The sequence below is a fragment of the Phyllopteryx taeniolatus genome, chromosome 14 (assembly GCF_024500385.1).
Source record: "Phyllopteryx taeniolatus isolate TA_2022b chromosome 14, UOR_Ptae_1.2, whole genome shotgun sequence".
Lineage (NCBI taxonomy): Eukaryota > Metazoa > Chordata > Actinopteri > Syngnathiformes > Syngnathidae > Phyllopteryx > Phyllopteryx taeniolatus.
The window spans coordinates 1004403-1013953 of record NC_084515.1 but is presented as its reverse complement, the minus strand read 5'-3'; positions in this window follow the sequence as shown (position 1 = coordinate 1013953).

The following is a 9551-nucleotide window of genomic DNA, read 5'->3' as shown; positions in this document are numbered from 1 at the left end:
GCTAACCAGTCGCCTTTGGAATTAGTGTTTGGAATTAGTAAAGCTGTATATAAACATAACAAGTACTTCAGGGCTAACACCCTATGAAACATTGTTTGGAAGGCCTTATAAACTACCTCAATTTAAGAACCGAATGGCTCAAATGTATCCTTTACTTGGTCCTGACCCTTTAGATAATGACAGTGATGATGATAATGACGTGCATTATGACCTGCCTGATTTGTTTCCAGATCCAGGTGGCTATGAATAAAGATTAACATTGCCTTTGAGTGTAAACGTATGTGTTTTCATAAAAATGATCCTACAGTCGAAAATCTAATTGAAGTGACTGATGTATGCTGATATGAAAATTTGAGCAAATATGTGATAAACAGGAGGGAAATGTTAGAATAAATATACATTAGTTATCCCATATTTACTCTTATAGTATTGGAAAGCATTTATTCCGCAATATAACCTTGTTTGTATCATGTAAGTTGAAGTTGTCTGTGAAGATGGTTTACACGTTGCTGCTATGTGCTCCCCCAACTTTATAGCAGCAACAGCTATGTAACTGAGTGGGAATTTGTGGATTGGAAAAACACGTAACTCGCGGATATGTTTGTGTAAATAATTTGAAGCTGGGAACCGCCCTAAGGAAATAAAAAGAGAGGGTTCGGCACAGTGGGCTCAGAGCGGTAGGAGGTTGTAACTGCGTACAACTCTGTCCGTTCTCCTCGCGAGTAAAAGAACCATCTCTTGTCTTCATTACTTGTTTATTGTTTATTAAATGTTCTAGGTTGATTGAACCTGACAAAAACTAAACCCCAGTTGCATCAAGAAGCTCAAAAGTGTATTGCCGCACATGTGGAGAATGCAAATGGTTTCCCCACCATATACTGACAAAAAAAGGAATTGAACTTATTCCATACTTTAAAAGTATAATTTGTATTTATTGAGATTTTTCATGGTTTTCTAATTTATTTTTTATAGACTCTATTCAAATGTAGAATATGCTTCTGTTTAAGTTAAGCAGTGGTTATTTTGCAATGTACATAGAATTTTGTGTTATTGGTTTTATTGAAGTTATTTTACAAGATAACCTAATGTAATTATTTTATTAAATTGTAGCCCATTCTTACTTTAAAGGTTACTTTATGGAACCCATTGGTTAATAATAAATGGGTCAGTTTTCCTCATACCTACAGTTGCTGCTTATTGTACACCATTAGAGTAATATAACATCACCAAGCCTTTTCTAACATTCCATACTACAAAATAAGTATGTATGATTATTGTTGATATTGGATCGAACCGATATTGGGATCAGCCAAAATTCAAGGCTGAAATATTGGTATCGGATGGGAAGTGAAAAAGTTGAATCGGCACATCCCTACTGAAAATAGTGATCGTTAAAAAAAATTTAATTGGCCTGTTTCTTAAAAAAAAACAATCGTTGAAATGCCTCCTTGACGAAAGAAAATCCACGTCCTCCAACGAGGTAAATGCTTGCAGATTCATTTCCACATACATAACCAGGGTTTGTCCGCTCAATTTTGTATTGATTGCATCAAAAATGCCTCAAAGACGTTTGAAAAGTTTCAATGGATATGACAGGTGTTTCTGTAGGGTGCATGTTGGGTGCACTGGGAGCTGTAACGGACCGTGGCCATGGTCCTGCCTCATGGGGTCCTTAGTCGCCATATGTGGCTCTTCTTACGTGCCAGTGTCCTGTGGCTGCGGTCTGTTGTCTGCATTTGGTATAGGTAGCTCTTTGAGACAGTGTTTCCTTACTTGGATACTCTGTGCCCAGCCGTAGGTCATTACATTATTATGTTTAACCTGCGTGGGTACATGTGTGGATGAGGGGCCGGAGTATGGGGAGAGAGTTGTCTTCAAATTATTTACACAAACATATGCGCGATTTACGTGTTTTTCCAATCCACAAATATATCCGTAATTTACACACATCTTCCAAATCCACAAATACACTGTATAGCCGTGATTTACACGTTTTTCTTTTCTTTTTATGTTGTGTGTGCATTTATCATGACTTATCATTTGTAAATATTTAATTCTGCTTGTGAATTGTTGAAGGCGCGTTTGTGGATCAGCGGGCACGCACATGAACGTAAGGCAGTTTTCAAGATATTCACACGTGTAGGAAGGCCAGTCCGTTCCTCCATCCGCTAGGGGGTAGTGGTATGCGATACTGCATATTTTGGTATCAATCCGATACCAAGTAAATATAGGGCCAGTATCTCATATATACTCATACTTTTCAATATTCAAGGTAGATGCATGATCAAATTGCTAAATCAAAATTTTCACCACCTTTAATTATTTTTGTGAGGTGTTGTTTTTTTCAATTATTCACAAATAGTTCAAACTCTTGACAAAATTAGGACAAAGTTTATTGGTTAAGATAAAACAGATTACATATATATCAAAAAAAAAGATTTTCAGAAACAATAGAACAGTAACAAAACAATTTTTCTAAGTTCATTGTCATGTATGGGTTTCTTTTCTTAAACATTTCCACTAAATATATTAATTTAATGAACATTTGAATGGGTTCAATGTATTACATCAAGGTCTGAACATAATTTATACCTTTTGAGTTGGCTAAGGTAACAAATGGACAATTTCACTTCGAAAATTAATTGGTGGTGGGCTGGCGGACTTGATCCGGTAGTTTTCTTGCTTGATTGCTTTGTGCTGCTAAGTCATGTGAGAGCACAACATCGAAACACAAGAGGGGGAAAGAGGAGAAAAGTGTGCCTGCTCCGCACTGAGACAGAAACAGTGCGTGTATTTATATTTCCACGCTAGTATCGAGCCAATGCCGTCACTGACTCAGTATCGATATTATCGATACTTAGATTGATTTGCCCACAAATAGATTATTGAGAGCTAGCCACTGTTATTATTTAAAAATTATAATAATACAGTAAGCTGTTTTTTGTATCTTGCTGACAGATGAGGAAGGCACTTTCTTTCTATTTTACTCGCTAATGACGGGGCTGCCGGTTTTCCACCTCGTTCAGCCATTGTCGGTTTACTGGGAATTTTAGCAGGGTCGGATCATAGACTGTTGGATTCCCATTAAAATGACTTGCAGTCAAGTCATCAACTGAGACAGCAACACTGCCGCCTATCGGATGGAGGGACCGGCCTTCCCACACGTGTGACTATTTTCAACTTGTGTTTTTAAACTGCGTTATCTTTGTCTCAAAAATAAATGTGTGTGCCAGCTGATCCACAAACGCACCTGCAACAATTCACAACCAGAATTTAAGATTTACAAATGAAGCAGTGTTGCCATAAAGGCAACTGTGTGTTGTGTGTGCAACGAACCTTAGTATTGTCCCCTTTAGAGAAACTCGAAGTAGTGACTATTTCCAGTTTAAGTATGCCAATCCCTCGTCGGCGTCCATTGTGTTTGCGCCGCTGGCTGGTTGGGTACACGTGAGTTGACTGTGCGGAAAATGTGCAACACGTCACGTGACGTCATTGGCCCAGACGGCTCCGTTTATAAATAATTCACCTTTTTTCGATATTGTAGTGCGTCGTTGTGTGCATTTTAGTTATGGATAGTTAAGAACATAGTGTGTTTAATCTGTTTTATTAGTCATTACTAAAACAAATGCTGAAAATTGGTCTATACTTATGACATGCACCGTCACTGAATCAAGTGTCTTGGTTATTGACTTGCCTCATGTTCCCAAGCACTGTTGTTTGTTAATGATAAATATCTGTTGCATGAGCATAAATAGCATATTTTAACATCAAAAGCATATTAAGCTCTGGTTCTCATGAACAGAAATTGGCAGATAAATAAAAAACCTGTAATCTGACTACTCTAATATACTAATACTCTTAAAAAAAAAAGACCCCAAGTTCAGCGCCCATCGTGAGTAGGGTTGGGCTTCGAGAACCGACCGGGACCAGCACCCCAGAACCGCCCCAAAACCCACAATCCACCCACCCCGAAGAAGAGTTAAAAACCAACGAAGAAGAACGCACACGAAGACGCACCCGTGCCAAACATCAGTGAAAATAAGCGCGCCCCAACTCTGCTAAAAACAATGACCAGCTGCCCCAAGTGCAACACCTGGAACAAGACCATACCGCGGAAAGGAGGCCCCCACGATGCACAGCGCCCGACGCGCCCCGAGCCCCAGCCCACACCGCACGGACCCCCAGCGAAGGACAACAGCATCTGGGAGTACTCCAGGAGGATCGTCCACCGCTTCAGTAACAGCAGTGACACCAGGAGTCTGTGGCAAGGTGTTCAGACCATTACAGACTACAAACCCTCACCACAGACCTGTGACAGCTCCACCTCCCCGCTAAATGAGCAAAACAACTTCTTTGCTCGCTTTGAGACACACAACAGCACACCTTCACACAAGTCTCAACCCCCTCCTGGTGACCAGGGGCTGTCACTGACCCGGGACAGCGTGTGTGCGGCTGTCAATGCTGTGGGCTCGGAACAGCGCACACACACTGAACTAAAAAAAAGAAGTGGTCAGACATTAAGGTGGATGTGAAGCAGAGGACAGTTGCCCACCGCCAAAGTGTGGCCAAAACAGGCGGAGGAACCGGCGCGAAGGGCCTCAACCCATTTGAGGAGAGAGTCGCTGCGATCATGGCTGACACTGCTCTCTCAGGGGTGGTGGGAGCACATGTGGCTTACTCTGATTACTCCCAAGGTAAATCCCATGTATTTCTATAACTCAACAAATATGTTCATACAGAAACCTACACTCAACCCTATGAGATAGACTCAATGCGTAAATGTTGTATGCATGGTATTTGTAATAAAGCTTATGAATCCAAATAGAAGCATGTCAGCATATCAAAGAGGATATCAAAAACTTGGGACTCCTGTTTGATTTGTACATGAGGCCCCTGGACTCTAAGGACTCATGTCAGAATGCTGTTCGTAGACTTCAGCTCAGCATTCAATAACATCATCCCCCAACAACTGATTCACAAACTGGACCAGCTGGGGCTCAACACTTCAAGGTGCAAATGGGTGCTGGACTTTCTGACAGGGAGACCGCAGGAAGTACGAGTCAGCAGCAACACATTCTGCACCATCACCCTGAACACAGGTGCTCCTCAAGGATGTGTGTTGAGCCCCGTCCTCTTCACCCAGCTGACCTATGACTGCACACCGATACACAGCTCCAACCTCTTTATCAAGTTTGCAGACGACACAACTGTGGTGGGTCTCATCATCAAAGGGGATGAGACAGACAACAGGAGTGAGGTGAGCCACTTGGCCGGGTGGTGCACGAACAACAATCTCTACCTGAACGTGGAGAAAACCAAGGAGATTGTTGTGGACTTCAGGAGAGTGCACTCCCAGCATGCTCCCCTGAACATCAACGGTACTGCGGAGGAGAGTGTGAGCACCATCAAGTTCCTGGGAGTGCACGTCACTGAGGACCTCTCCTGAACCAGGAACATCTCATCACTGGCCAAGAAAGCTCACAGGCATGCCTACTTCCTGCGCAAGCTGAGAAGAGCCAGAGCCCCAACCCCCATCATGTGCTCGTTGTACAGAGGGACCACAGAGAGCATCTTGACCAACTGCATCACTGTGTGGTACGGTGCCTGCAATGCATCCTGCCGCAAAATTCTCCATCGCATAATGAGGGCAGCTGAGAAGATCATCGGAACCTCTGTTCCTTCCTTGCAGGACATTTACAACACCCGGAAAGCCCTCAGCATAGCGGGGGATGTCACCCATCCATCTCACAGCCTCTTCAGTCTGCTGCCATTAGGGAGGAGACTGCGTAGTCTGTGGGCCAGGACCAGCCATCTTAAAGACAGTTTTATTCATCAGGCTGTCAGGAAGCTTAACTCTTGGCCCACTCCAACCCCTCTACCTCTCTTGTCCTCTGAACCCCCACGCACATGCGCATGCACACGCATGTAAATGTCTTTATGTGAATTGGTACTCAGACTTTGACTATGTTGCACATCTCCTTATCTTTGATATTTGCACATTAAATTTATACTGTTCATACTGTATATAACATCCATCCATCCAATTTCTGTACCGCTTATCCTCACTAGGGTCGCAGGCGTGCTGGAGCTTATCCCAGCTATCTTCGGGCGAGAGGCGGGGTACACCCTGAACTGGTCGCCAGCCAATCACATGTATATAACATAGTTTTAGCTTTTTTATACTGATTATTTATACTTCTTTATATATTTTTTGTAGCACCTTGGGCACTTGAATACCAAAATTGCAATCCTCTGTATGTGCTACACATATTGTAGAATTGACAATAAAAGTACCTTGTACCTTACGACATAACGACACAGTGCCGTAAAGTGTCATGTGTTGGTGCATGTATTCCAGGGTTGGGTAGAGCAGCCAAATATTGTACTCAAGTAAGAGTACTGTTACTTTAGAATAATATGACTCAAGTAAAAGTAAAAAGTAGTCATCCAAATATTTACTTAAGATTAAGAAAGTACTCAATGAAAATACTCAAGAGTAACTTCTGATTTTTTTAAAAATCAGAGCATGATCCATCCATTTTCAACACCGCTTATCCTGGTTGTCGCGGGGCGCTGGAGCCTACCCCAGCGGACTTCGGGCAAAAGGCGGACTACACCCTGAACTGGTCACCAGTCAGTCGCAGGGCACATATAGACAAGGACAACCATTCACACCGTCACACTGAGTGGGAACTGAACCCACGCTGCCCGCACTAAAGTCAGGCGAGTGTACCACTACACCATCAGTGACTTCAGAGCATGATCATCAAATAAAATAAAATAAAAATCATATGTGGGAGTGGACATTGCCAGCATTTAAATTTGTAACTGCCCAAAAACCAAAAACACATGCATTGGGCCCTACACAAACATATTTGCTTTATTCTCTTCAATGACTTCATGAAGGGTCACTGATGGTGTAGTTGTACACTCGCCTGACTTTGGTGCAGGGTTCAGTTCCCACTCAGTGACGGTGTGAATGGTTGTCCTTGTCTATATGTGCCCTGCGACTGACTGGCAGCCAGTTCAGGGTGTAGTCCGCCTGAAGTTGGCTGGGATAGGCTCCAGCGCCCCCGCGACCCTGAACAGGATAAACGGTGTTAAGAATGGATGGATGGACTTCATGAAAAAGCTGTTTGCTGATCGTGTGTGAGTGTGCGAACCCCCTCCCCTTTGCCCCGCGACACGTGGCTGAAGGCCCTAACGCCGGACCTCAGGCTGCTTCTCTGATCTGTGACAAGGGGTCACAGATCCCATCTGGTTCGCCGCTGCCTCTCAAGGCGTGTGGGGGCAGACGGCAGAGACACTGTAGCCCAAATAACACAAACAAAAATCACACTTTAGTGGAGATGATTTTTTTTTTTAATTGTGAGCATATGTTGATGGCCAATTGCACACTATACTGGTACTTATCAGTCAGGTTAAAAGGAAATGAGCAAGTGGCAATTCCGCCAAATGGGCGCTTGGTGTTTATATGTTGGGGGAGGGCCTCGTGCTAGAAAGTATACGCCGCAGCCCGCTGACGGCACGGGGCTAGTTTTTAGCCCAGCCCAAAAAATCCGTTGCACGTTTTCAGGACATATCGTCAAACATATTTAATGTACTTGTAATTAGAAACTAAACAAGGATAAGAGTTTGGTGGCACTTCAAACTAAACGTTCTTTTCTTGAATTTGTCAATGGTTTGCCTACCGGGGGTCGAATAGCTCAAATCTTGGCGCAAGGTGTTGCACTCACTCACACATCGGTGGCTGTGATGCATATTTTGAGCGACCCAAAGAAAATTTTATTTTTAGTTTCAAGAGCATGATTATCTTCAAATTTTGTATTACATTTGAATAACAAACTAAAATAAAAACGATAGTCTCAGAGACCCACAGCAGAATGATGAAAGAGCCCCAGGATGGCAGACCGCTGCTCTAGATTGTAAACTATATATTTCCATTTACCGTACTGCTTATTCTCACCAGAGGTGGGTAGAGTAGCCAAAAATTGTACTCAAGTAAAAGTACTGTTACCTTAGCATAATATGACTCAAGTAAAAGTAAAAAGTAGTCCTCCAAAAAATTACTTGAGTGAGAGTAAAATAAATGTTGGGACAGAGTGAAAAAATTACTCAAGTACTGAGTAAATGGTGAGTAACTTCTGATGTTTCTTTTTTCTTTTCATCAGAGCAAAAAATAAATACAAATAAAATATGAATTTGCAAATTTAGATATTGTCCAACATTATCACTTTAACTAAAACAATAAAAAATGTTTTTATATAATATCCATCCATTGTGTGTACCGCTTTATCCTCACAAGGGTCGTATATATATATCCATCCATCCATTTTCTGAGCCGCTTCTCCTCACTAGGGTCGCGGGCGTGCTGGAGCCTATCCCAGCTGTCATCGGGCAGGAGGCGGGGTACACCCTGAACTGGTTGCCAGCCAATCGCAGGGCACATAGAAACTAACAACCATTCGCACTCACAGTCATGCCAACGGGCAATTTAGAGTCTCCAATTAATGCATGTTTTTGGGATGTGGGAGGAAACCGGAGTGCCCGGAGAAAACCCACGCAGGCACGGGGAGAACATGCAAACTCCACACAGGCGGGGACGGGGATTGAACCCCGCACCTCAGAACTGTGAGGCTGACGCTCTAACCAATCGGCCACCGTGCCGCCCGTATATATATATATCAATGAAAAATAATATCTTTCTAAAACAAATGTAGGCAAATTCAGTGTTCTTATACCAATTTGTTTACACTTGAACAGTGGAAATGTAAAGAGTACACTACACACCCTTGATCAGATGCCAGGTTTTGCTGATATTAAAAACAAGACCAAGGAATAATTTCAAAACTTCTTTCCACCATTAATGACCCCTATAATATGTGCAAATCAATAAATGAAATCTTTTAGTGGCGGAAGTAAAAAAATATGGTTGCACAAGTGGGCAGACCCTCATAACTGGGGATGTGGCTGTGTTCAGAATTATCTAATCACATTAAAAGTAATAGTAAATGGGAGTCAGCACACAACCCTCACCATTTAAAGCCAGGCTTTCGCTAGAAAGCATAAAATGTAAAGAAAAGCCTAATAGAACATTCCAACTTTATTTGAGGTTAATCAGAGGCATTGTAAATGGTGGCAGGTGTGTGCTGACGCCAATTTGACACGAGTTTGAAAGATAAGTTTGATAAGACGGTGTGCACATTTGTGCAACCACATTATCTCAGTTGTTTATTTTTAGTTCCCCCATCCAAAACACTTTTTTTTCACTTGAGTTGTATAGGTTATAGGTCACATTAATGGTGGAAAATGTTTTGAAATAATGTATCTTGGTCACAATATTTTATATCACAAAAACCCATCATTGAAACTGAGGTGTGAAGACTTTTTATATTCACTGTACGTGTCCATAAACTGTGTGCGTGTACAAATGTTGGCGAAAACGTGTGTTCTTGCATGTACAGTGGGTACGGAAAGTATTCAGATCCCCTTAAATTTTTCACTCTTTGTTATATTGCAGCCATTTGCCATCATTGGAGTCCAGCTCTGTT